General features: G+C 38.8%; 1 long non-coding RNA gene across 1 annotated transcript in view; it reads left to right on the top strand.

The window, feature by feature from the left end:
- Nucleotides 1-1165: 1165 nt before the first annotated feature.
- LOC138804907 (uncharacterized) overlaps nucleotides 1166-27551 on the top strand; it is a 60156-nt gene continuing 33770 nt past the window's right edge. Inside the window, exon 1 of the long non-coding RNA XR_011365378.1 lies at nucleotides 1166-1333. This is a non-coding gene — a long non-coding RNA (uncharacterized lncRNA). The remainder of the gene's footprint in view (nucleotides 1334-27551) is intronic.

Genomic DNA, 27551 nt, shown 5'->3' with positions numbered 1-27551 from the left:
CAGTGCATATCATACACAATTAGAAAAGCGAGGGGAAGGGTAGAATGTTGAAAGGGGTGACACTGGTTAGGAGATATCGTACTCATAAACTGCTTTGTTGAATGGCAACTCCTCTGTATAACTACTTAAAGATTAAAGCAGCAACAAAACTACAAGCTGGGCGCTGGTGGCTCATGCCTATGATCTTAGCTACTCAGGAGGCTGATATCTGAGAATCACGGTTCGAAGTCAGGGAAGCCCAGGAGACTCTCATCGCCAATAAACTTCCCAGAAAAAGCTGGAAGTGGTGATGTCACTCAAGTGGTAGAGTGCCAGCCTTGAACACCAAGGGGCTCTGGGACAGCGCCCAGGCCCTGAGTTCAAGCCCTGCGTGGAACTAACAATAACAACCCCCCCAAAAGAAAACCCTATAGAAACATTCCAAGTTACTCCTTGAACCCTCTGTTAGGAATGATTCTCCCAAGGTGGAGATCTCCTTGAGTTGGGTTAAAAAAAAAATCAGGTCTTGCTGATGAAAAACACTGAACCTTAAAGGAGACGGAGGTGGGAAGAGTTTGGGGCGAACAGAGAGAAACCCATCCCCCGGAATAAACAAAATACAACGGAACAAGGAAAAGACAAGGAGAGGCAGGCGCTGGTGCGCACACCTGGAGTCCCAGCTACCCGAGGAGGCTGAGATCTGAGGATGGGGGTTCGAAGCCAGCCCGGGCAGGAGAGGCCGTGAGACTCTCATCTCCAATGAACCACCAAGGGGAGGGGAAGGACTCAGCATCACTTTTAGGACACCAAAGTCTTCCGCCTCGGCTTCCCACCGCCGGTCCTCCAGGGCTTCCCGCCGCCTCTCGGTGGTCTTCCAAATCTGCCTAGAGTGGCTCACCGGCATTGCAGGCGTCTCCGTGTCCTCTTCCGGGTGGCCCGCTTTCCGCACTTGACCTCAGAAGCTTTGAGAAGGAACCATGCCCGCGGTTGTCTCGCGAGACTGGCAGGCCAGACACGTGTTGTGGGAATGAGGCCAGCTCACGTGCGGGCGTGCCTAAGTGCGCATGCGTTTGGGTGTGTGTGTGTGGGGGGGGGGGAGGTGTTACGTGTGCATAAGTGCGCATGCGCTGTGCGCGTTTTGTATCCCGTGCGTGCGGGCGCGCCCTCCCAGGGAAGGCCTGCTAATTCGAGGAGCCCTGAGGTAACGCTCTGCGGCTGTCTTCTCTCCGTCTTCCACTTCGCTGTATAGTATCGCCCCCAACTCTATGTGCAGGAAGTCATGTCATCAGCGAAGGGTGACAATTGGAAAGAAAACACCTTTTCTCCTCTTAATGTGAACACGGCTTTGACTGAGGTAAGGAGCGCGGGCCTCCTCCGCGTCTTGCTCCAGAGCTTGGACGCCAGGCCCAGGCCCAGCCCCAGGCTCAGCCCCAGGCCCCAGGCCCCAGCCCCAGGCCCCAGCCCCAGGCCCCGCCCCCAGGCCACGGCCCCACCCCCAGGCCCCAGGTCCCGGCCCCGGGCCCCGCCCCAGGCCACGGCCCCGGGCCCAGGCCCCAGGCCCCGCCCCAGGCCCCAGCCCCGGCCCCAGGCCCAGCCCCAGGCCCCAGGCGCGCGTCTTCCACCAGCAATGCTGGCAAGGCAAAAGCCAGGCTGTAAAGGAAGGGAAGACTTGTTGTTTGCAACAAGGCCCAAGCATGTCTTTTCATTTGGTTCCTTTATATCATGGTAGGGGTAATGGAGATTATAGTAATATAACCAGCTGTGTGTGAGTGTGCGTGTGCGTGCGTGCGTGTGCTGGTGATGACACTTGAGCTCGGGGCCTTGCACTCCTGCTTTGACCTTTCTTTGTTCAAGGCTAGCTCTTTGGCCCTTGAGCCACAGCTCCATTCCTCAGTGTTTGCTGGTTCATTGGAGATAAAAAGTCTCACAGACTTTTCTTCCTGATATGGCTATCAACTGCAATGATCAGCCTCTGGGAGTAGTTAGGGTTACAGGCTAACCCTAATTTGTGTGTGGGGAGTAGGACCGGTTGGTTTGGGTGAGGGGGAGGGGGGTGTTAGTCCTGGAGCTTGAACTCAGGTCAGGGCCTGGGAACTGTCCCTGAGGCTTTTTATTTATTTATTTATTTATTTATTTATTGTTGAAGGTTGGTGTTCTACTCCTTGAAACACGCTCCATCTAAGGCGTTTGCTGGTTAATTGGAGATAAGAGTCTCATGGATTTTCCTACCTGGTCTGGTTTGAACTGGGAACCTCAGACCTCAATCCTGAGTTGCTAGGGTGGCAGTCTTAGCTTTCTTTAGCTGAAAGTTTGTCATGTGGAAGAGGTTTGGAGTTTTATTTAGTCTGAGACTGTGACAGTTAAGATTTGTGGGTAGAAATGGAAGACAGCAAGTCCTCTAATCTATGAGTTTCCTCTTCTAAATTTGAGGCCACTAAGGAATAGCTTGTCTTTACAGCCATAATCACATGACTTCATATGGCTTACTGCTTGTCTACAGAGGTCTTCTTGAGGGGCCAAAAATAGATATAAATTTCAAGCTTTTCTTTACATAATGATTACCGAGAAAACTTAATTGCACTGTTTATCTTTGTTAGGAACAGAAGGAGTATGAACTAAGGATTATATTTCTATATAAATTAAAATATTTCTATTTACTAGTTTTACAAGTAGTAGAACATTAACAAATGGTAAAATCCCTACTGTGCATACTTATAGGTAGAGATGAGGAGCTCACAGGAAAGGTCCAGATACATTGCTTCATGATGAATTGCTGCCTTTCTTTACAAATGATAACTTGGTTTATGAAGTATTTATGACAAGACTTAATTAGAATTATTATTTTAATATCATTGTTATATATTTACTTAACTGTGGATCACTACATTAACTGTAGACTTGTGGGGTTTATTTGTTTAAAAAGCATTTGACAGCTATAATTTTCCAGTAACTAGCCTTTGAAACCATATATTTAGCTCAAATGAAAGTTATTCTTAATCTCTTGATCTCTCTCTCTCTTTCTATCAAGATTCCATCTTACTACATGTGCCTCCCACTTCCAAATTGCTTTGCTTTGCTTATTCAATAGTTTAGTATCATTATTATTATTATTACCAAGTACTTCTCCAACTCTCTCCCCTCATAAAAGAGGGTAGATTCTGAGCATTTTGGTTCTCTAGTGTCTTCCATGTATGCACCTGATAAAAACGGCTACCTAATGTATTTTTTGTAGTGAAGGTTCAGATCATTCAGATGGATGGTACAATGATATGGGCTTTATTCATTCTCTTGATTCTGACGTTTTTGCAGCCTTCTCCAGTGAAACCTGTGACCATTTACCCCTCTATGGCTGTGTCATATTTCTCAGTATTTCTATGGTTTTCTTTCCACTCAATGAAGCTACACTGTAATTAGGAAGTGCATTAGATAGGGGTTCTGACAATCATCATGCTAAAAGGGTATCTCTTAGATACAAAGCACTGCAAATAAAGTTTCAAACAGAAGGAAGAAAAGGATGTGTACTTTGTTCTGTAAAAATCAATTTAATTTTTTGTTGTTATTAGCAATTATCTTTTACAAACAGTCCCTCAAGATCAACTCATGCTGTGACAGAGTAGTTTCTAAAAGGAATGACTACGGATGCAGATAGCAAAGAGGTATTCCAACAGAGATTTATTTCCTACTATTATAGGCTTTCCCTAAAAGAAACAGTAATCTTTGTGATGGGCAAGGGGAACAGTTTCTTCAATACAAATCCAATTTATTATGGCCAACTGATTGGTGCTTGCAGCCAGATCATTGAACATGATATTAATTATTCATTAAGATACTTGGAAGAAGAGAATTTGTATTCTCATGCCATTAGAATTGATGAGGTTTTGCAACTGTGTTATAGGAATAGCTTACAACTTAGCACTAAAACTCAATATAACGTTAATAAAAATTTTGAAAAAGGTAGGAATAATTTGGACTTTTTCCCATTTTCAGAATATTTATTTTATTGGGCCCTCATGTCCTATTAAAAGTGTATTAAAATATTCTTTTTACATTTAATCATATGGATATGGCTTTTCGAAAACTCTCAGAAATGTTTTCAATGAAAGGTCATAATCACTAAAATGGAGATTTAAAAACTTGTGATTTGGAGAACAAAATTGCAACTCATAATCTTTATGAGACATTTATTCTAGCACATCTTCAGCATTTTGTGTCTCAGATAAGAAAATATTGAGACTGTAACCATTTTTAGTAGAGAGGCAAGTACTATTCCCTTAGATAAGTAATACTGAGCACAAAACAGAATTGCCTTAAATCTAGAATGTGGTTAGAGATGTAGCATAAAACCAGGCTTCATGAGATAGACTTAGACTGAGATTGTGTCTGTAAATACAAGTAGATTCACGAAGAATATACTTCCTTCACTTCATTTGTGTCATCCACAGAAACATAAGGTCAAGTTTGTATTTTACCTACTGAAAATGGAGATTAATGTCAAGTGCTGGTAGCTCATGCCTGTAATCTTAACTACTCTGAAGGCTGAGATCTGAGGATCTTAGTTGGAAGCCAGCCCAGGCAGACAAATCCAAGAGACTCTTATTTCCAACTAGCAAACAAAAAGCCAGAAGTAGAGATATGATTTAAGTGGTAGAGCACCAATCTTGAGCACAAAAGGGCTAGTGAATTCAGGCCTCAGTACTGGTACCAAAAAAAAAGTGCTTACAAAAGTGAAGTTTTGAAAAAAAAAATCGATCACTGGTTAAGTGGTGGGTCTCATTTTGCACCCCATAGAGCCCACGAGGTGCTGAGGCCAAGAAGTGTCTCAGGAAGTATCACAGAGGAGATCATTGCTAGTCAGAGCAGGCTGATCCTTCCCTCCTGAATCTTACCAAGGCCATGGATGATGCATTGGGAGGAGTTAGTGGGTATTTGTGAGAGAATTAGAGGGCTCGGCCAACCAGTAAGCAGCCTGAATATAACCCGGAGAGTATTACCAAAGGGAATGCTTTAGGAGCTTTGCATAGCTCTGGTGTCAGAAGCATTAATTTTTAAAGAAAATAAGTGATAAAATAATTTTCCTCCATCATCTGAAATTGGTGTCAGAATCCTATTAAAAAATCTGAGGATGCTTGAAGACTGGGCACTCAAGAGGAAACATAGTTTCTAGCTTTTGTATTGCACATGTCAAGTATTTACTTTCCATTGCAGTGATAATGGTATTCTACTATATCTCATAGTTAGTTGAGAGGGGGAAGAAGAAGCACTTGTATAATTTTAATAAAATAAATTATGATGCCAAATATTTCTTACAACAATTTTGAGTCAGTTCCTGAGCAGGTCTATAGAGGCTGTTAAAATGGGAGATTACAGCAGAAAACCAATTTCAGATAATCCTATGGAGATCCCATTACAATATAAAATTGAAGCATTGCCAATATATGTAGCACTCTATACCCAGAAATATCTAGCAAGCAATAAAAACTCCTCACGCTTGTGTTAGATTTTTGGTTCAGACATAGAACCATTGAATAAACAGCATTTTCTGAAAGGAAGCTGACATAGCTTCTTTACCTTAGAGTCGTTACTATACTGCAGATAATTTTTTTTAAAAAATAGATTTGCTTCAAGTCACCTGGGTAAATTTCAAAGAAGCTGAATTCAATGTATAGGTCTGTATCTAGACAATTCATAACTAGACATTAATTGAGAGATTCAGACACTCATGGTATTTAGTATACTAAGCATTCCCAGATCACATGCGAATCTTAAAAGATGCACCTTCCAAGTTTTATCCCACAAAGTCTAATTTAATCTATGTGCTGTGGTTCAGTGGCATCAGTATTCTAATGTGCAGTGCTGATTTACATAAACCCCCGAAGCTGGATTCAGAAAGGGTCTGTTATGTGTACCACCCCCAAAATTGAAGGAGCTCTGCCAACTACAAGTAGAAATCACATGCAGTTGGCCCAATGACAGTATGTCAGTTTTTTCCTCACTCCAGCTGCTCTATTATTTTGGATGTTTGAGGGAGAAAATGTGAGACAGGAGTGAGGTAGAGGTGAGAGCATTTACAGAGAACTTAGGATAGCTTAGATTTTTGGCTGACCCAGAAATCAAGGTAAGTCCATTACCCAATCGTAGGTAGATAATAGCTATCTGAATTATGATATATTATCCTTCCCATGTTGAAACAGGGATATTTATTGATTATGTTTGAAACCATTCAAATTGTGACATTTTCCTGTGTGCTGTAATTGGTACAGGATCAAGAAAGCATAAGATCTAAGTTTAACAAATTGGCAAACTTGTATTTTTATTTCTGTCTCCCAAAATGTCAATAATTAAACAGGCAATTATCATGTTCCCTTAAAATCCTGAAGGGATCTGACTTAGAAGAAAATTACCTAGAAGAGGGAGTGGAAAAAATGGAAAGAACCTAGGTCCTTAATGATATTATTATTGCTCATCTTGTGTACCTGAAGATACCCTGCCTCTGAACGTGCTATAGAAACACAGTTCTTCGTTTTTATCAGCTAGAGTAAGGGAGTTCAGTTACCTCCTGCGAAGAGCACACTAATGAATATAAATCTACAGCATAATATCTACCAGCAAATAGTCTCTATGACTGTGGAATATATGAAAAGTTGATGAGAGAAAAAGAGATAAGCACTACAGAGTGAAATTAGGTTTCCAAAGAACAAAACATGTTTTCAAGGGAGAAAATAGAGTTAAGGATCTTTTTTCCTTGCGTTTCTTTTTAATTAAATTTGTTTGGTCTCTTCTTAATGTTTTTGAAATCTCAAGTGGATCTTGTTTGTGCTGTTGCTCTCATTAAACAAGAGATGTTAGTAAATAAGAGTCAGTCATGAAAATCACTACTTCTCCTTTATTCTTAAGAAGCAACTTTTAAATTATCAGAGGATGAAGAGATAATTATGTTTCAAGTGGTTTGTTATTTAACTAAAATTTTAAAAGTCCAAAAGGTTACTCATAGAACATCAGATACTAATGAATCTGACAATTGTACATAGCTTTGTAATGTTAAAATAATGATGGATGTTACCTATTATTGGCTTTTAGAATAACTACATCTAATAAATTCAATATTTTATGTCAAAAATGGAAACATTCATAAGGTTGGCTTACAAGATCATTATGTTTAGTTCAATTCATTTTATAAACAACATAATTTCATTCCTCTTTGTGGCAGAATAATACTCCGAAGTATATATAAACCACATTTTCTTTATCCATTCATCAGTTGATAGGCACCTACATTGACTTCATAACTTGACTAGTGTGAATAGTACTTCAGTGAGCATGGTTATACAGGTATCTCTAGTATATGTTGACCTACATTTCTTCAGATACATGCCCAAGAGTGGTATAGTGGGATCATATGGTAACTTTATTTTTAGGTTTTAGAGGAGCCATCATGCTGATTTCTGTAATGGCTGGACTGATTTATTTTCTGACCAGTAAGTGTATAAAGATTCCTCTCCTCTTGCCTTCCCACCAGCTTTTGTAGGTGTTTATTGATGATAGTCGTTCTAACTGGGATGAGACAGAATCTTGTTATTTTGATTTACATCTTCTTTATAGCTAAGGCTGTTGAACCTTTCTCTGTGTGTTCATTGGCTAGTTGTACTTTTTCTCTTGAAAACTGTTCAATTCACTTGCTCATTTATTAATTTGATTATTCTTTTCTGAGCTCTTTATACATTCAGAGCTCTTTATATAGTTTGGGCATTAATTTCCTGTCAGATGAATAGCTAGCAAAGACTTTGTCCCAGTCTGATGAAAAAGGATGAACATAGTCAAAGCAGATCATTTGTATCAAGATGGTGTATATTCATAATTTATCCCTGTTTGGTGAAGGAAACACATATTTCTGAATAGAATGTAATGCTCTCCATATAAAAGGAAAGAAAATAACACTTTTTTTTTTGGTCGGTCATGGGGCTTGAACTCGGCCTGGGTGCTGTCCCTCAGCTCGTCAGCTCAAGGCGAGCACTCTACCACTTGAGCCAGAGCACCAGTTCTGGTTTTCTAGTGGTTTATTGGAGATAAAGTCTTATGGACTTCTTGCCCTGGCTGGCTTTGAACCGCAGTCCTCAGATCTTAGCCTCCTGAATAGCTAGGATTACAGGTGTGAGCCACTGGTGCCTGGAGAAAATACACTTCTTTAAAGCTGTGTTCCACACTTGTGAAACCTTTCAGAATGGTCCTGGCAAATCTAAAAACATATCTGGAGGTCTCTACCAGGATACCTAATCTGTGTTTACATGTGACAACTTGACCCTTCACTTTATCCCTAAGGTACTTCTTGTTTATAAGATCTGAACAAAGTTCATTTGTAACAGTCCTGTCTTGCTTCTCTCTCTCACCCTACAAGCATCTCTCAACCACCAAACAATGAACCAATCAGAATCTACAACCTTTCAGTCTAGAAAAGATACTTTTTTTTCTTTTTATAGACTTTTTTTGAAACTGAACAATTGATGGTTCTTGCATTAGCAACTCTTACTCACTTTTAAGCATATGGTCTTTATGGTAGGATGCCCAGCTATTTAAGTTTGCCCAAAATGGATTCTAATTATGTAATAGATGTACAGATGGTGCTGGAACGAACCACTGGCGGACCCTGAAGTTATCTTCCATACTTCTCCATTGCATTTTAATTTGTTTTGTGACTTATTTACAATGGATTTGATTAGAAATACACTAGGCAGTTTTCAGATCTCATGTGTTATTTTAGGGTTTAAAGTCTTGTCTTTAATGCTTTAGCAAGTGTGAAAATTTTCCATGTCAAATAACTGAATAAAATGGTAGCTGATGCTCAGTCAAGAAACAGATAGCCAACACATAGACCTTTTTGTTCTGATAGAAATAACTACAGATATTATTCACTTCACACAAAGCATTTTGTATGTAGGATTTACATACTTATGGTTTTGGATCTTAATTACTTGGGCAAACTCATCTAATCTAATTAGCATCATGTACCTCATGTGTAAAATAAGATCTTCTTGGTGGTACTAAACATTGAACTCAGGGCCTCATGTTTGCTAGGCAGGTGCTCTGTCACTTGACATCCCCCAGCTCATGTGTGAAATAAGAATTACACTAAGTCAGAATGCTTTTTTCGGTTAATAAATTTGGAAGTATGCTTTTAAAAAAAACTATAGGGGAAAATAAATTATATAAAAGAGACACAGCTGGATCTGTATTTGAAACAGGAATGTCCAAGAACTATAAATGAAACATTGCAGAGAAACCTCACAGAGTAGCAGCTTCCAGGCAGTAAATGATTTCTCTTTTGTACTGGTGATAAAATCTTCAGTATAGAATAATGTGATATGCAGACTATGAAGCTTCTGAAATGTCAAATCAGGGGACTTGGTGTACAGGTGTGTTGTCTATATAATGTTTGAAAAAAATCTGTTCTCACAGAATTTTTTGGATAGCTCCTTTAATATTCAACATTGTGCCACCTTCAAACTATGAAATTAGATTTTAATTCTTTTAAGTACAGAAAGATGCATCACAAGGAAACATCATCCTCTGAGATAATCAGTTTTTTTCTCAAGTGATGGCAAATTTGAAAAAAAATCACTGAAATCCAGAAGCTGGTTTTTTGTAATTTAGGGGGGATAACAGTATTAGTTTCTGAACTTGGGGACTTGCCCTTGATAGGCAGACACGCTACCAGTTGAGCCATCCCTCCAGCCAGCATTTTGTATTTTCAAGCAGAGGTGTCAATGTAATTCCTGGTTGGTTTCATTTAGCACTTACAGGGCTTTTCTTGACCCAGAAGTGATTTCCATTCAAACTGGGGAGTCCCCCCATCCTTTCAGAGAAGAAAACTCGGTATTCCCAAAACTAAGGAGCAGAGAGGGAGATGGCTTCCAAGGCAACAATTCCAGTACTGAATCCTACTGAGGACCGATGGGGAGCTAATAGAAGAATAAGTGAACAAACAGCCCAGGGGGGTCTTAGGCGAAGACTAAGCTGAGGCAGAGATAGGAGGAGGTAAACACAATGGATGAAAACAGCATGGGGGAAATAGAGCAACAAGAAGCAGTAACAAGAATTGAAGATCTTCTGAGTAGTGTAGCCTGGAAAAAGGAAAGGTGAGGTGGGAAGAATCTTTTTCATGTGTTCTGATCATGAGTTCCCTATTTAGTCTGACACCTATGGGAAATCTCTAATGGAGTGTAAGTAGAGGAACTACAAAATATAGATGGATGTGTTAGGAAGTTCACTCTGTTAACAAAGTGATAGAGGCTGTTGGGAGAGACTGGGGAGAATGAACTTAGAACATAGGGGATCTACTACACTGATCTAGAACTGACATGATCAGTATCAGATGGATGGCCATGCCCTTCAATTATTGTTGAAACAACAATCCATTTCTCTCACAGTAAGTTGCATTTAGTCATTATATAGGATACCATATGCACATATACATACACATAAACAGTTTTCAGTTGTAGGACTTGAACGCAGGGCCTGGGTGCTGTCCATGAACTTTTTTTTTTTTGTCGGTTGTGGGGCTTGAACTCTGGGCTTGGGCGCTGTCCCTCAGCTCTTCAGCTCAAGGCAAGCACTCTACCTCTTGAGCCACAGCACCACTTACGATTCTAGTGGTTTATTGGAGATAAGAGTCTCATAGACTTTCCTGCCCTGGCTGGCTTTGAACCATGATCCTCAGATCTCAGCCTCCTGAGTAGCTAGGATTACAGGCGTGAGCCACCGGCACCCGGCCTATCCATGAACTCTTTTTGTTCAAAGCTAGCACTCTGCCACTTGAGCCACAGTGCCACTTCTGGTTTTCTGGTGGTTAATTGGAGATAAGAGTCTCATGGATTTTCCTGCCCTGGCTGACTTTGAACCACGATCCTCAGATCTCAGCCTCCTGAGTAGCTAGGATTACAGGCATGAGCCACCAACACCCGGAACATACATTTTTTTTACATTTTGTATTTACTTATATTAACTTAGAGCTGTTTGCATTGGCATTAATTGGTAAGACTGATTTAAACTAGAAAGCTGATTTCTCTGCATGGAAAGGTTTTTGAGATAGAGGCACATGATTTGTTCCCATAAGGTTAGGAAAAATAGGTTTATGCAACTCTTTTGATCTCGTTTTTTTCTTTTAGGTGGTAGGTGGATGAGTAGTTGATTCCAGAAGGGACTGATGATAAATATATAATTATAAAATGCTTTTAATTTTGATAATGTATTACTTCTTAGAAAATATCTATGCCATCTAGGGATTTAAAATGTTTTCATATATATTTTTTAAAGTACCCATAAGTATTTTTAATGCCTTATCCATATGAGCTTTATTTTCCTTATTGTTAGTTACCTGTGTTTCTGCTTTTTGTAATTTAAACTAGTTCCTAATTTATATTACTCTCAGAATTATTGACTTATTTTATGATGTATCAATTTCTACATTTTGTTTTAGAAAACTTGTTCCTTCTGGTCTTTTTTTTTTTCTTTTAATGTATTTGAGCTGGATTCTTATTCAGCAATGCAAATATATAGAATTTCATGTTTTCACCAGTTTACTGCTTTAGATGTCTCTCATGGGTTTTATTACTGTAGTGTTTCCAATATTATTAGTTCCTAGATAGGCTCCTACTTTGAGGCTAATAATAGGCTCATGATCTGAACTACTAAAGGATGTGCTATAACATTTTCAATAGTTGGTTGTATTTCTCATTTCTGCACTTATTGCAGTATAGGCAGAAATATTATGATAGCTGCTATTTATTTTTAGCCTTTTCTTGTGCCTATTATGTGGTCAGTTTTTACAATTTTTTTACAAGTATTTAAAAACTGGTGTGTATTTTCAGGGTAAGGAACTATGAAATTTTTAATGAATGAAGCCTAGATTCTTTATATTCCCACTTATTTTTGATTACCTGACCTGCTTTGGATTGAAGAAGTAATAAAATCCTTCATTATTTGGATATTTCCCCTTAAATTTCTTGCATTTTAAACTTTATGTGTTCTTATGCTATGATTATTGGATTATTAAATAATAGAAATTATTGTACATTGTACATTGTTTTATGATGACAAATTGTTATTTTTGCCTAGTTTTAATGCCTTTTGTCTTGAATTTAAATGCAAAAACAATCAGAATGACTCTTAATGTCAACCATTTTTACTTTTAATATTTATTTATACAAAGTCTTGCTCCCTTCTTGCCTCCACTTCTGACTTTTTCCTGGTTTATTGGAGAAAGAAGTATCTTTTTCCTTCTAGACAGTCTCTCTTTTACATTTATGTTTTGTCATGATTATTGTCATCATCATTAGTGATTAATTTCATTCAACAAGTGAGCAAGAGCATGTCCTATATGGCTTTTTGAGTTTGTCTTATCTTGTTTGACAGATATCCAATCTCATCCATTTTCCTACAAATTGTAATTTTTTATGGCTGAGTAGTATTCAGTTTTATTTATAGATATGCTTTTGTTTATCTGTTCATTGGTTGTTGGGCACTATGGTTACCAGTTCAGTTATTCCACATTTTGATTGTTGTGAACAGAGCTTTTATAAGCATAGTTATATTTCTTGTTAATTGATTTACTCTCCATCAGATATATGCCTGAGTGTTATGCCAGAGTCATAAAACATATTTTTTGGTTTTTGAATAACCTTCATGTTAATTTCCATTGTGGATGTACTAATTTATTTATTTATTTTTTAAATTTTATTTTATTTTATTTGAGAACATACTGTACAGAGGGGTTACAATTACATGGGCAGGATAATGCATACATTTCTTACCAAGCATTGCAGCCTCCTCCTTTGTTTACCCTTCACCTCCCTTCCCAGCCTCCCCCCTCCCCCCCACCCAATCATACCCCCCTCCCCCCCCCCCCACACTGACATTGTAAAGCTGGTTTTGAGATGACATTTTGTACTTCTCATTGTTGCAACAGGTCCACCTGAATCCTTAAACCACTTGTTTGTCCCCATCTCCTCCACATGTTATACTGACATCAAATATAGTGAAAGTGGGGGTTACACTGTGGGGGAGGGACATACAAAGCAACAAAGAAATAATCTTATAAATGCGTTAGAAACACATGCATGAAAGAAACGAAAACATTAAAATACATATTTAAGGGTTCATTTTCCTAACATCACATTATCTGACCTTTTCCGCTTGACTCATACCTATACTAGATATTGTAAATAAGGGAAACCATGGGACCTATGCTTCTTTGGGCCTGGCTTACTTCACTTAATATAATTTTTTCCAAACCTTTCCATTTCCTAACAAATGGGGAAATGTCATTCTTTCTGATGGAGGCATAGAATTCCATTGTGTATATATACCACATTTTCTTGATTCATTCATCTACTGAGGGGCATCTGGGTTGGTTCCATATCTTAGCTATGGTAAATAATGCTGCAATAAACATAGTTGTGCTGGTAGCTTTAGTGTGGTCTTGTTTGTAAACATTTGGGTAAATGCCCCAAAGTGGGATTGCTGGATCATAGGGGAGATCTATGTGAAGTCTTCTGAGGAACCTCCATACTGCTTTCCAAAGTGGTTGAACAAGTTTACATTCCCACCAGCAATGAAGTAAGGTTCCTTTCTGTCCACATCCCCTCCAGCATCTGTTGTTGTTAGAGTTCTTGATTTTTGCTGTTCTAACTGGAGTGAGGTGATATCTCAATGTTGTTTTGATTTGCATTTCTTTTATGGCTAGGGATGTCGAACATTTCTTCATGTGTCTATTGGCCATCCTTGTTTCTTCTTCAGAGAAGCTTCTCTTTAAGTCTTTTGCCCACTTATTTATTGGGCAGTTGATTCTTTGAGGATTTGTTGTTGGGTGGTTTAATTTTTTGAGTTCCAAGTATATTTTAGATATGAGACCCTTGTCCGTTGTATGGCTAGTAAAGATCTTCTCCCAATCGGTGGGCTTTCTATTGATCTTGCCAGCTATGTCATTTGCCCTGCAGAAGCTCTGCAATCTTATGCAATCCCATTTGTCCAACCTTTCTTTGATTTGTTGTGCTTCCGGGTCTCTATTCAGAAAATTTCGACCTGAGCCAAGGAGACCTAGGGTTTCTCCTATTCCATCCTGTAATGTTTTCAGAGTGTCTGCTTTGAGTTCAAGGTCTTTGATCCATTTGGAGTTGATTCTGGTGCAGGGTGATATATAAGGATCTAGCTTTAGTTTTCTACATGTAGTTAACCAATTTTGCCAGCACCATTTACTGAAGAGGCTGTCTTTCTTCCATTCTATTGTTTTAGCTTCCTTATTGAAGATTAGATGGCTATAGGTCTGTAGGTTCATTTCTGGGTTTTCAATTCTATTCCATTGGTCCTGAGGTCTGTTCTTATGCCAATACCAAGCTGTTTTGATTACTATGGCTTTATAGTAGAGTTTGAAATTTGGTATTGATATTCCTCCAGCAGTGTTCTTTCCGTTGAGGAGCGTTTTTGCTATTCAGGGTCTTTTATTGTTCCATATGAATTTTTGGATTGCCTCCTCTATTTCCTTGAAGAATGAGGGTGGAATTTTGATAGGTATGGCGTTGAATTTGTAGATAGCCTTGGGAAGTATTGCCATTTTCACGATGTTAATCTTGCCAATCCAGGAGCATGGGAGGTTTTGCCATTTTTTAAGTTCTGTGTTGATTTCCTTTTTCAAGATTTTAAAGTTTTCATCATAGAGGTCCTTTACTTCTTTGGTTAAGTTAATTCCTAGGTATTTTATTTTTTGTGGGGCTATTACAAATGGAGTTGCTTTCCTAATTTCAGCCACACTTTTCTCATTGTTGGCATATAGAAAAGCCATTGATTTTTGGGGGTTAATTTTATAACCTGCTACTTTGCCAAAGTTTTGAATCAGCTTGAGTAATTTGGGAGTGGAGTCTATGGGATTCTTTAAATACAAGATCATGTCATCTGCAAAGAGGGAGAGTTTTATTTCTTCTTTCCCTATTTGGATCCCCTTTATGTCTGCATCTTGTCTTATTGCTGTAGCTAGGCATTCTAATACTAGATTGAAGAGAAGTGGAGAGAGTGGGCATCCTTGTCTTGTTCCTGAGTTAAGAGGAAATGGCTTTAGTTTTTCACCATTGAGTATAATGCTGGCTGTAGGTTTGTCATATACAGCCTTTATTGTATTGAGGAATGTTCCGTGGATTCCTAATTTTTCCAGAACCTTCATCATAAAGGGGTGTTGGATCTTGTCAAATGCTTTTTCTGCATCTATTGAGATAACCATGTGGTTCTTATTCTTGCTCCTGTTGATGTGGTGAATAATATTAATTGATTTGCGTATATTGAACCAGCTTTGCATCCCTGAAATGAATCCTGTTTGATCATGGTGTATGATTTTTTGGATGAATTGTTGAAGTCGATTGGCCAAAATTTTGTTGAGAAGTTTTGCATCAATGTTCATCAAAGAAATGGGTCTATAGTTCTCTTTCTTTGATGAGTCCCTGCCTGGTTTTGGGATGAGGGTTATGATGGCTTCATAGAATGTGTTCGGTAGTGAGCTTTCTCTTTCAATTTCATTGGAGAGTTGGAGGAGTATTGGTGTGAGCTCTGCTTTGAAGGCCTTGTAAAATTCCGCTGTAAAACCATCTGGTCCTGGACTTTTCTTAGCTGGGAGGTCTCTTATTGCTGTTTCTATTTCAATGCTTGATATGGGCCTGTTAAGCTGGTTTAACTCATCTTGGTTTAGTTTTGGCATGTCAATATTTGCTAGGAAAAGGTCCATTTCTGTCAAGTTCTCAAACTTATTAGCATAAAGTTTTGAGAAGTATCCCCTAATAATGTTCTGAATCTTGGTTGTTTCCGTGGTGATGTTTCCATTCTCATCTCTGAGTTTATTAATTTGGGTGTGTTCTCTCCTTTTTCTGATAAGGTTTGCTAAGGGTCTGTCAATTTTGTTAAGTTTTTCGAAGAACCAACTCTTTGTTTTGTTGATTCTTTCTATAGTTTTTTTGGATTCTAATTCATTTAATTCTGATTTAATTTTGATTATTTCTTTCCATCTACTGGATTGGGGTTTATCTTGCTGCTCTTTTTCAAGGAGGTTTAGATGTGTCATTAAATTGTTAGTTTCCGATCTCTCCAATTTGTTGATGTAGGAGCTCAGAGCTATAAACTTGCCTCTGAGTACTGCCTTTGCTGTGTCCCAGAGGAGCTGGTAATTTGTGTGTTCATTTTTGTTGAATAGCATGAACATTTGAATTTCCTTTCTAATCTCTTCCATGACCCACTCATGATTCAGCAGTGTGTTGTTCAGCCTCCATGTGATACCGGACTTTCTTTGGTGGCTTTTGGTGTTGAGATCTAATTTTATTCCCTTGTGGTCAGAGAGAATGCAAGGTATAACTTCAATGTTTCTGAATTTAGACAAGTTTGCTTTGTGGCCTAAAATGTGGTCTATTTTAGAAAACGTTCCATGTGCTGCTGAGAAGAACGTGTATTCTGTTGCTGCTGGGTGAAATGTTCGGTAAATGTCTGTTAAGTCTAGTTGATCTATGCAGCTGTTTAGATCTGCGGTTTCTCTGTTGAGTTTTTGCCGAGTTGATCTATCTAGTGGGGAGAGTGGTGTGTTAAAATCCCCAACAATTAATGTCTTTGGATCTATATGGGATTTGAGGGAAAGTAGTGTTTCTTTGATAAATTTGGGTGCTCCATTGTTTGGCGAATAGATATTTAGAATTGTAATATCCTCCTGAAGGAGAGATCCTTTAATTAGTATGTAGCGACCTTCTTTATCTCTTCTCACGAATTTTAGTTTGAAGTCTATTTTATCTGATATTAGGATTGCAACTCCCGCCTGTTTATGAGGGCCGTTTGCTTGGTAGATTTTGTTCCAGCCTTTAACTTTGAAAATATGTTTGTTTTTACGGGCAAGATGTGACTCCTGCAGGCAGCAGATAAAGGGGTCTTGTTTTTTAATCCAACTAGACAGTCTATATCGCTTAATTGGAGAGTTCAGTCCGTTAACGTTAAGAGATAGGACTGAGAGGTATTTGGGGGTTCCTGCCATGTTATCCACCTTCTTGGGGGCTGTGAAAACTGGGTTCTTCCTAAGGTTCTTGGATTCTCAGTTTGGGTGCAGTTTCTTGGCCTTTGTTGCGTTCTTGTTGGTTTTCTATGTGTAGGACATCTTTAAGAATCTTTTGCAGGGCTGGTTTGGTGGAGATGTATTGTTTCAATTTTTCTTTGCTATGGAAGGTTTTTATTTGGCCTTCAGTTATGAAGGAGAGTTTAGCTGGGTACAGTATTCTTGGTTGATAGTTGTTTGTTTTTAGGGCATGGCATATGTCATTCCAGGCTCTTCTTGCTTTGATTGTCTCTGCTGAGAAATCTGAGGTAATTCTAATTGGTTTCCCTTTATAGGTGATTACCCTTTTCTCCTTGACAGCTTTAAGGATCTTTTCCTTGGTCTGGGTTGATCCTGTGTGGATTATAATGTGACAGTGGGATGTCCTATTCTGCTCTGGTCTATTTGGGGTTCTAAAAGCTTCTTGTATCTGAATAGGCCTATCTTTTTGTATGTTTGGGAAGTTCTCTGCTAGGATCCTGTTAAACAAATTTCCTAGACCATTAACTTCTGTTTCTAGGTGCTCCTCTACACCCATTATCCTTAGATTGGGCCTTCTGATGGTGTCTTCCAGGTGTTGGATAGACCTATCATATTTCTTGGACTTGTCTTGGTTGGTTGTATGTTCTTTCTCTATAATATCTAGGCTGTCTTCAATCCCTGAGATTCGATCTTCTGCATGGTCTAACCTGCTGTCAAGACTCTCTACTTTGTTTTTTATCTCTTTTCCTTCTAATTGGCCAGCTTTGATGGCTTCAAGTTCTTTGTTGAAGCTCTGTTTTAGGTCTTGTATGAATTTCTTTACTTCCTTAATTTGGTGTTCAGTGTTTGTTCTCAAATCACTTAGTTGATTGGTTATGGTTTCTTTGGACTCCCATTCTTTCTGTTGGGTTCCATTCAGCATTCCCTTTGTGGTCTCCCTGACTTCCTTCAGCTCTTTGTTAATGGATTCCATGAATGCCTTTAGTGATCTTTGTGTATTCTCTACCTGGTCTCTCAATTCCTGAATTACTCTTTGATTAGCTTCCTCCCGTCTGTGGGATTCCTGCAGTTCTCTTTCTTCCCGTTCTGGGATTCCTGCAGTTCTCTTTGAGTGTTCTCTGCCTGCTCACGCCATTCCTCCCTTTCTCTTTGAGTATTCTCAAGTTGTTCACGCAAATCCTGTATCAGTTTTTGAGTAGCTTCCTCACGCTTATGATATTCCTGTATAAACTTCTGGGATGCCTCCTCTCTCTCCCTATCACGCTCATACAGAGTCCTTTGTACATTGTCAAACTTCTCATTTATCATGTTTGCTATTAGTGTTTGTAGAGCTATTTGGGAACTCTCCTCTGGATTATTCTTTATCTGTTCTAATCCCTGATTATCAAGATTGGGAATTGAGATACCCGAATTTGCCATTTTTCTTGTGTTTTTCCGGCTTACTCTGCCCATTTGAGATGAAGATTGCACCAGTTTTGTGTTAGAACACTATCTTAAGGCAACCATCAACCAAAGTTTGCGTTTTTACAGTCAATAGTCTACAGATACAATCTAGTTCAACAGATACATCTATTCAACATCAAACAACTATATGTTAAAGGACTTCGAACCGCAGAAAAGAATTTGGAAAACCAGAAATTATTAGGATTAGGGAGAGATGTGGGTAAAAAATAGGAATAGATTGGTGTGGGGAGGCACGGGGAGAGTTAACTATGTCCTAATCACAATGCAGGAAATGGGTTGGGTAGGATGCAAGTAGAGAGAGAGAGAAAAAGAAGAGACGGAAAGGGGAATGAAGAGAGACCAGAAAAAAAAATAGAAACGAAAAAATTAATGTTATTATAGAGGTTAAAAGACCGTCTATTTAGAGAGGGATGTGAATATGTTCAGAGAAGGAGAGGGACATAGAGGAGATGTGAAAAACTTTAAGGATAGGAAAGGGAGAAGAAAAGATCAGAAGTTCAGTAGAGCTAGACAAAAAACCAAAAGATAATTAAGAAAGAAAAAGAGAAAGAAGACAAGAAAAGAAAGGAAAACGCTCATTCACATATTCCTAAAATAAAAATTATAAGAGGAGAAGAAAAAAAAAGTTACTGGAAAACAATTATTTTTTCAGAAGAGGCAAAAATTAAAGATTAATAAAAGTTTTAGAAGGGAAAAAATTTATATATATATATATATATATATATATAAGGTAACAAAAAACAAAAAACAAGCAAAAAAAAGAAAAGAAGAAGAAGGAAAAAAAAAAGAAAAAAAGAAAAAAAAGTCTTTTGATTTTTTTTTTTTGGGGGGGGGAGGAGTGGGAAGAATCCTGTATCTCCCTTTTGTCTGTAACCAGTCTCTTGTTGGAGTCTCTGGTCAGCTTGAGGTCCTGTGGCTTGATTGGTTTCTTAAGTCGGTTGGTTGGAGGAGGCAGAAAAATGCTCTGCTTTACCCAAGATTTTGAGATCCCCCTCCCAGGTTAGTTTTCTGGGAGGGTGATCTGCTTTGAGAATCACCAAAAGAGGGGGATGTGGTGATGAGGCTAGGTTCTGGGTAGAGTTGAGGCCTTTCAACAAACAGTAGCTTTTCCCTGGGGCTATTTTGTGATAAAGCTCACAGCGCCCAGCCTGGAGCCATTCTCAGGGTTTCTGTTTTTCAATTGATTGTGGTGGCTGCTAGAGGGAGGGGCAGCCTCTGGCTCTGGTTACCCAGTGAGGCAAGGCACTCCAATGGCTGGCGCCTGAGCTGGGTGACTTTTCCCTGGATGGAGCTGAGTCTGGCAGGTCACTTCGCCGTTAAGTTCTTGTGACCTGCTAAATGACTCGTTTTATTCCAAGGCCTGAGCTGGAGCTAGCAGCTCCTCCGAGCTTTGTCGGTATCCAAGATGGAGATCACCGGTGCTGGGGGGGGAGGGGTGGCCTTCCCTCCTCTGCTCCCTGAGAAGGAGTGAGGACATCGGGCTTGTACTCACGCCGAGTCTTGGATCCTGGGTCGTCTCTGGTCTGCAAACAGCAGGATGAAGATGTCTGCTCCTTGTCGGTTCTTGTTGGTGTTGAGTAGAATCCGCTCATCCGCTGCGTCTGGCTCCTTCGTCCTGGACTCTCTGTGTCTCAGGTATGACCCCGCGGCGGTGGTCGCCGCCGCGACCCTGCCGCCGCAGCGGCAGCTGATGTGTTTCCTTGGCTTCCCCTCTCTTGTCTAACTCTCTGTCCTGTGATGGCACACTTGGTGTGATTCTCTGGCTTAGGACTGTTCACTGGAACTCTAAAACTGCTTTCTATGAGAGAGCTTGTTCAGATTCCAGCTTCTCCTCCGCCATCTTCCCGGAAATCAGCTTTGGAGATCTTATAAAATATTTTGAGGATCCAACTATAATATAATAACAATAAAAATATTATAGTTAAGAAAAACCATACAAACAACTCAGAATAAAGGGAAAATCAATTTGTTATTGTTTTCTATAAGAGAAATGAGAAAGTAGATAGAAGCAAAGCCAATCAAAAAAAGAAGTTTTGTTTTAATGATAACAAGGGAAACAGATGAACTGAGGACATTATGAATTGCCTTAGGAACTGTAACTCTAGATTAGGGACACGGGAATGGCCTACAAGTACCCTAACATCTAATATCCTTGTTTGCTCTAAGAAAGCAGAGGGAAAAAAAAAAACTCAGTATCTAGAGAGCCCTCCAAGAAGGGAACACACACACACACACACACACACACACACACACACACACACACACACACACACACACACACACACACACACACACACACACACACACGAAATAACCACAGACATTGTAACTGAGTGCTCCCAGAGCTCTTATTGTAGGAAATACCAATTATAACAACACTCTTTACAACACCAGTGATGATCAACAGCTTGGAGAACTTGTTGATGGCTCCCACGAAAATGTAGTTGAAGGCTAGAAGCCCACAGTAGGAACTCAACCAAAGTTAAAAGTTAAAATGCTGAAGTTCCCTGCACAAGGCTCAAATGCTCTATATGGTAGACAGCTCACTACTATTCAGAGAAAACCAGACAGAAAGAAGAGTGCTATTCTGGATCAGTGACATCTGCTATGAGTACAGAAGAGGTATTTAATGTGATTTTTCCTCAATAAATATGATATTGAGTTTCAATATATTAACTGTCAGGTAAGTGGGAATATTTAGTTTAAATGTCAGGATATGTCATTTTTTGCTAGTCGACTCCATTAAATAACACAGAAAAGAGTTCATGAAAAGTTTTTCATGTAGTGGCCTATCTCCTCTCATACCTGTCCAATCAGGAGTGCCCTGTTGGTTCACTCTTTCATGTGATTCCTTTCCCAGACTTATGGTTTTACTTGGAACCTAAAGGAATAAAAGAGGTAAAAGGAAGAGGAAGGGATGAAAAGGATGTGAAACGAAGGAGGATAGAAGGAAATACTGTGAATACATTCATACATCTCAATTCATTCTACATAATATACTTATATGCAAATTAAGGTCACATGAGAAGAGGATGCACAAGTTTCAGAATAAAGGCTTAGCTTAAATTTTAAAATTATCTGATATTAAACTACAACTACATCTAACAATTGATAGGAATGTGGGCTATATTAATTAGAATATTTAGCAGGGGAAGCAAGAAATTTTGATGTATAGTCTGACAATGGCTGAGGACTTACTCTTAAGAGGAAGAGGGAGAAAGTAAAATCCATTTAAGCTGACGGGATGAGAGACTTTGAATCCATCTCATATATGATAAAAATGGAATAACAGCTCAAAGGATTTTTAAGCCAGAATGGCAAGATCATAATAAGAAAAATCAGGATCTGAAATAATCTCAAGGAGGAAAAGGGGTAAACTTTTTCTCTTATACTGTACCAGAGACTGTAATATAAATTGTGACTAGAATAATAAAATTTCTGTGGTATCTGGGGTTAAAACAATCCCTTGTTAAGCAGACAGCATCCTCACCCAACAAGAGCATTCAACCATAGACTATCTAGACTAGTGATCACCCTTGCTGCTGTAAAAGGGGATTCCAAGCCTAAGTATGTGAAGGTGGTTGTACCAGATGGCCAACAGGTGTCCCTTTGTTTGCTAAGATATCAGGGAGTTTTTAGGGACTAGTTAATGTCAGTATTTCTTGAGAGAGCAACTCTTCCCAGTATAAGGTTAGAAAAAAAAACTGAAAGCATTTGTATCTATCCTGATTACTTAATAGAATCCTGCCTACAGTAGGAACTCAACCAAAGTTAAAAGTTAAAATGCTGAAGTTCCCTGCACAAGGCTCAAATGCTCTATATGGTAGACAGCTCACTACTATTCAGAGAAAACCACTTGATTACCTGGCAGTAGATTAAGCTGTCCAATGGGACTCTCTCCTGCTGAGTTCCCTGACTCCCTGACAGCTCTTGGTGAGAATAAAGAATTATTATTATCCAAATAAAGAAAGTCCACAAACCTAGTGCGTTTCTCAGCATGCTAAGCACCTGGAGATTAGCTCTGCTTAAGGAGGACTTGCATTTCCCTCATTTGCCTCACACTTAGGCCTTTTCCTGACGCACTATACAGCTAAGGAAAAAATACATTTCTTCCTCCAAAATCTTCCTTCCCACTGGGCTAAGATCAGGGAGAAAAGTGAACAGCCATATGAAGGGAATGACACTTAAGACAGAAATTGTAATGTAGGGAAGGAGGAGAAAACCAGTTCACCCAGGCTTACAGATTTCTTTCATGTGCAATTTTCATCTTACCTGCCAGGAGTTTTCTGAAGGTATATATTCAGCTTCCAGTATAAATATGAAGATTGAAATTGTGAGTCTGTACTGAGGCTACTGTTACTGTGGCATAAATTAAATAAAGAAAAAATGGAAAACAAAGGAAGAGGCAACAATGCTTGATAAGAAATATACTCATTATCTTGCCCATGTAATTGTAACTCCTCTGCACGGTATTTTCACAATTAAATTAAAAAAAAAAAAAAAGAAAAAATGGAGCCAGGCGCCATTGGCTCACACCTGTAATCCTTGCTACAAAGGAGGCTGAGATCTGAGGATTGTGGTTCAAAGCCAGATGGGGCAGGAAAGTCCGTGAAACTCTTATCTCCAATAAACCAACAGAAAACCACACATGGTGCTGTAGCTCAAGTGCTAGAGCGCTAGCCTTGAACTAAAGAGCTGAAGGACAGCGCTCAGGCCCAGAGTTCAAGCCCCATGACCAACCAAAAAGAAAAAAAATGGAGAGGACTTGTTTACCTGTGATACAAATACATGTGATGAATGATGTGATCTTGCCTTAAGATGCTTGTATAATAAATAAGACTCATTATAAAAGGATGTCATTGTTACATTCATTAAACAAGATTTCATCCTCTCACTTCTTCCCATTAAAGAATGGATGCAGGAGGATTATCTTCAAAGTGGTGTCCATTTAAGGCAGTAATGGCAACACTGTTCTTTGAAGTGTAATGCGCCATGGAGAAAGTGTGCAGGGATCTTCAGACTTGAAGAGTCTCTCTCCTTTACCCTTCTACCTGGCTGTGAAGTTGGCACAGACCCTTATCTCACATCCGTCCTCCCTCCTCTACTTTACAACCAGAGTATTTTACCAATAGTGATAATAGGGCTGAGTTCTCCCAACAACCTTTTGGTGCCACCATACAAGATAAACTGCAAGATCCTTAAAATGGCCACAAGTCTGCTCTATACCCTGGCTCTCCACTCTTAATTTCCCATGCTTTTAACTGCACATTTCATATAGTAGCTACAGACTACTCAAACCCTTTTGATTAAATCATTGTTTCTCTCTGAATTTCTATTATCTTGTCTCTAAAGACTCTTTCCTTTCCTAATCCTCAAGAAATATCTGCATTAAACCTTTAGGAAAATGCAGGCATTGCTTATTTCTACCTCCCTACATCACCCTCTCTTCCTTCCTCCTCACTGCATCAACTGTCCCTAAGTTTCCAGCGTGACACTAGAAGCAATCCATCAGATTATATCTTCCCTGTTATTACTAGCATTGTCTTGGTTCCTTATTATATGTTCCTTGAGAACAGGTAAGAACTTGATGAGTACCTGGTCTATATTAGTATTTAGAGACACTAAGCCTAGGTACTCATCAAATTCTTATCTGATGAATAAAGTAAAACTTTTTTTTTGTCAGTCGTGGAGCCTGAACTCAGGGCCTGGGCGCTGTCCCTCAGCTCTTCAGCTCAAGACCAGTGCTCTACACTTGAGCCACAGCACCACTTCCAGCTTTTTCTGCTTATGTGGTGCTGAGGAATCGAACCCAGGGCCTCATGAATGCAAGGCAAGCACTCTACCACTGAGCCACCTTCCCAGCTCAGTAAAACTCTTTCATTACTTCAAAAATGTCATAGCAAAGTATATCTTACCAAATATTGTTTTACCTAAAGATCTTACCAACTATTCAAACAAGGTAAGGGTAAATAAATCACACATTCGCACACAGGGAGTGTTTTTAGGATAAAATATCACTAACAACTAAATAGTTGACTGTTAAGCTTACCTGTGTGGCAAAAATAGGTATACTTTAATTCCATGTAGAGCAAGGTCATTTTCAGAGACTGGAATGCCAAAGTATCTATTGCAGTGAACATAAGTAACGTGACAGCTCCTGCCATTTTTGGATTTAGTTTGATTCTGTTAATCATTGTCTTATTATCAAGTACATTTCTTTCTTTTTTTATTGTGAAAATACTGTACAGAGGGGTTACAATTACATGAGCAAGGTAATGAGTACATTTCTTATCAAGCATTGTTGCCTCCTCCTTTGTTTCCCCTTCCCATCCCTTCCCATGTCACCCATCCTCCCCCTCCCCCCACCCATGCCAAAGTTGTAAATTCGTTTTTTGACATAACGTCTTGTACATCTCATTGTTGCAATGGATCCACTTGTATCCCTATTTAAACAATTTGTTTTTTCCCTTCCCCTCTATAAATTATACCAACATCAAATACAGTGAAAATAGGGGTTATATCGTGGGGGAGGGACATACAAAGCAACAAAGAACTCATCTTATAAATATGTTAGAAACAATCGCATGAAAGAAAAAACATTTGAGTCCTTATCTTGGAGTTCATTTCGCCTAACATCAACTTATCTTACCTTTTCTGCTCATCTCAGACATATACTAGTTATTTCAAATAAGGGAAACCATGGGACCTATGTTTCTTTGGGCCTGGCTTACTTCACTTAATATAATTTTTTCCAAGTCTTTCCATTTCCTAACAAATGGGGCAATGTCATTCTTTCTGATGGAAGCATAGAATTCAATTGTGTATATATACCACATTTTCTTGATCCATTCATCTACTGAGGGGCATCTGGATTGGTTCCATATCGTATCTGTGGTAAATAATGCTGCAATAAACATAGTCGTGTTGGTAGCTTTAGTGTGGTCTTGTTTGTGATCATTTGGGTAAATGCCCAAAAGTGGGATTGCTGGGTCATAGGGGAGCTCTAAGTGGAGCCTTGTGAGGAACCTCCATCCTGCTTTCCAAAGTGGTTGAACAAGTTTACACTTGTTCAATGTAGTAGGGTCCACTAACAATGTAGCAGGGTCCCTTCTTCCACATAGAGTTCTGCTTATTGTAGATATTTTTCATGCTTTCAGGAATTTTAATTTTGTTTCATGTTTCCTTATTTTACATTGTTCTATTTTCTTTTTCATACCAAACTCAGGTATCTGACCTGAGAGCATCAGAGGAAGCCTGTGAGTCCCTACTCACAAGCCATGTAGATAAATCATCTACCACCAGTCTAGGCAATGTCCTGAGCAAATTCTTGTATGATATAGAAACTTAGAAAAAAATAGCCACAATTCAAAAATGTGCAAGTCTCTGAAGGAAAATAAAATTCAACAAATAAAAATATTAACCTGCAGAAAGCTAACATAGATCTAGATCAATCAAACCAACAAAGCTATAGAAAAGTAAAATGAGAAAGCAAATAAAGGCCTACATGTTTTGTAGGAGACTGGTATTTTAAAATAAAAAATACTGGAAATTAAATATATGAGAATAGAGGCCAAGAAATAATAGGAAAAATTGATTTAACCTTGAACTTTCATAAAGTTTTGAAGCAAAGAGATTAATCCTACAAAAGCAATATAGTAATAATAGCTACACACATCGTGTTCCTGCCACCAGGCTTGGAAGACTGTCCAAATGTATTCTTATCTTATTTAACTGTCTTCAGAACCCCACAGGGTAGACTCTCTTATTATGGCTGGATTGCTAGAAAAGGATACAAGCAAAATACAATTTAATCAGCACTTAAAACCCCTAAGGATGAAGAATCTACATTTTCTTCAAATACTCCTCTCTAAAACTTTGTAATGAAAGTTAAGAATAATTCACTTAATTACTATATTGAAAAGGCACATTCTTAAAAAGTATTATACGTATCATTTAATTTTTATCACAAGACTGTGAGTCAGGGTTACTATTATTTTCATTTTATTGTTGAAGTAACTGAGGGTTCATGAGTTTAAGAAACAGTCAATGGGGGGTGGGGAGGCTTGGGTGGGGGGACAGGGGGGAGGATGGGAAGGGATGGGAAGGGGAAACAAAGGAGGAGGCTACAATGCTTGATAAGAAATGTACTCATTATCTTGCCCATGTAATTGTGACTCCTCTGTACAGTATTTTCACAATAAAAAAGAAATGTATATAAAAAAAAGAAACAGTGAAAAGTCACCCAACCAGTAAGAAACACAAGCACAACCCAAAGCCTTCCTTATGGCAGTTGGTTTATTCCTAGTTTTACATTATATATTTAAAAGATTATTCTGTTGTGCAAAATTTCTTTAGTTATATATCTATAACTGGTATTGATGGATCATAAAAATACATGTGTTGAATTCTAATATGAGGTGATAAGTCTGCATTTCATAAAATCATTTATACTGCCATCAAAAATTAATAAGTAATCTGACTTGTGGAATTAAAACTCCTTTTAAAATAACTTTAAAAAATTTTAAAGAATGAGTTCTTGTATCTCCACATTCTTGCAAATATCTGATGTATCCTGGAAGATTAATTTTCTCTAGATGCTGTAGTTTTAATTTGCTTCCTCTTGGTTAGTAATAAGATTGAATATCATTATAAATATTGGTGAAGATTTTTTGTTTTGTCATCTTTAAGTTTTCTACCACATGATTTCTCCCTATTTTTCTGTTGAATTTTCTTTCTTTTTATTCAGAGGGGTCTTTCAACATACCACACATATATCCAAGTTAAAACAAAGATTAGTGTATTATAAGTTAAAAGACCCCTGTGAATAGATGTAGGAAAGAGGGAAGGAGGGAGAGAAGGAGAGAGAGAAGGAGGGAAGGAGGGAGGGAGGGAGGAAGGAGGGAGGGAGGGAAGAAGGGAGGAAGGAGGGAGGGAAGGAGGACATATGTATGTATCTGTCCAATATATTCTACCATTATGTGGTATTTTCATGCACTCTCTAGTATCTAAGTAAAGAGAGAACATT

Source organism: Dipodomys merriami, unplaced genomic scaffold (genome assembly GCF_024711535.1).
Source record: "Dipodomys merriami isolate MVZ:Mamm:240054 unplaced genomic scaffold, mDipMer1.0.p SCAF_379, whole genome shotgun sequence".
Lineage (NCBI taxonomy): Eukaryota > Metazoa > Chordata > Mammalia > Rodentia > Heteromyidae > Dipodomys > Dipodomys merriami.
The sequence above is the reverse complement of the archived record's forward strand: the minus strand, read 5'-3'. Positions and strand labels throughout refer to the sequence as shown.